The sequence below is a fragment of the Cebus imitator genome, unplaced genomic scaffold, assembly GCF_001604975.1.
Source record: "Cebus imitator isolate Cc_AM_T3 unplaced genomic scaffold, Cebus_imitator-1.0 Scaffold1479, whole genome shotgun sequence".
NCBI lineage: Eukaryota > Metazoa > Chordata > Mammalia > Primates > Cebidae > Cebus > Cebus imitator.
In genome coordinates, this window is record NW_016108794.1 from 12,736 (window position 1) to 14,485 (window position 1,750).

Consider the following 1,750-nt stretch of genomic DNA (forward strand, 5'->3'; position numbering starts at 1 on the left):
CTCGTGATCCACCCACCTCGGCCTCCCAAAGTGCTGGTATTACAGGTGTGAGCCATCACACTCGGCCTATTCTTTTTTTTTTTTTTTTTTTGAGATGGAGTCTTTCTCTGTTGCCCAGGCTGGAGTGCAGTGGTTCGATCTCAGCTCACTGCAACCTCTGCCTCCCAGGTTCAAACTATTCTCATGTCTTAGCATCCTGAGTAGCTGGGATTACAGGCACTCACCATCACGCCTGGCTAAGTTTTGTAATATTAGCAGAGACAGGGTTTTGTCATGTTGGTCAGGTTGGTCTTGAACTCCTGACCTCAGGTGACCCACCTGCTTCAGCCTCCCAAAGTGCTGGGATTACAGGCATGAGCCACCATGGCCTGGCTCATGCAATTCTTCAACCACTGCCTCCTGAATAACTGGGACTACAGATGTACACCACCATGCTCAGCTATTTTTTTTTCCTGTATTTTTAGTAGAGACAGGGTTTCACTATATTGCCCAGGCTGGTCTTGAAATCCTGAGTTCAAGCAATCCACCCACCTCAGCCTCCCAAAGTGCTGGGATTAAAGATGTAAGCCATTGTGTCTGGCCTGGATTGATTGATTGATTGTTTTTTCTTAGTAGCGTGAAAACAGATTTTTTTTGGGGGGGTACCAAATTTCTTTATTTGAAGGAATGGTACAAAGAACTTAAGTGGATGTTTTGGTATAACTTATAGAAAAGGTAAAGGAAACCCCAACATGCAAGCACTGCCTTGGTGACCCAGTGGCTATGGGGAAATTAGCCTGAGGCTTAGCTTTCATTATCACTGTCTCCCACGGTGTGCTTGTCAAAGAGATATTCTGCCAGGCCGGACTGGGGTGCTCCCATCTTGCGCAAGTTGGTCACGTGGTCACCCAATTCTTTGATGGATTTCACCTGCTCATTCAGGTAATGTGTCTCAATAAAGTCACACACTGGGGGTCATTTTTGTCAGTGGCCAGTTTGTGTAGTTCCAGTAGTGACTGATTCACATTTTTTTTTTCCAAATGTGAGGTACACTCCATCTCATTCAGCCCGCTCTCCCAGTCATCATGGTCTGGTTTCTTGATATCCTGAAAGAAGATGCGGCCACCTCCTTGGTTCTGCAGCTTCATCAGTTTCTGGGCATGTTCCCTCTTCTCATGAGATTGGTGAAGAAAGTATTTGGCAAAGTTCTTCAAAGCCACATCATCGCGGTCAAAGTAGTAAGACAGGGACAGGTAAACAGGAGGCGTAGAGCTCCAGGTTGATCTGGCTGTTGATGGCAGCCTCTGAGTCCTGGTGGTAGTTCTGGCGCACCTGCGAGGGGCACGCGGTAGTCATGGCTGCGGCTAAGGAGAGGCGGCGGGGGTGGCGGGGGCTGTGCGGCGCTGGAGCAGCGACTGGGGCCTTGGGGCGGTCCGAGGGAGGGTGCCGTGTGGAGGTGTGAGGTGATGGAGGGCTGGCTGTAGGCGGCCGGCTGGGGTGGGGGACAAGCGCCGGGTTCTGTCCAAGCACTGTTGAAGCAGGAAACCGCGGCGACTCTCGGCAAAGAACGTCTCTCTTTTTTTTTTTTTTTGAGACGGAGTTTCGCTCCTGTTGCCCAGGCTGGAGTGCAATGGCGTGATCTCGGCTCACCGCAACCTCCGCCTCCTGGGTTCAGTCAATTCTCCTGCCTCAACCTCCTAAGTAGCTGGGATTACAGGCACGCGCCACCATGCCCAGCTAATTTTTTGTATTTTTAGTAGAGACGGGGTTT

At 50.3% G+C, this 1,750-nt stretch overlaps 1 pseudogene; it reads right to left on the reverse strand.

The window, feature by feature from the left end:
* Positions 1-639: 639 nt before the first annotated feature.
* Positions 640-1,402, reverse strand: LOC108299030 (annotated as a pseudogene).
* Between the last annotated feature and the right edge of the window lie 348 nt (positions 1,403-1,750).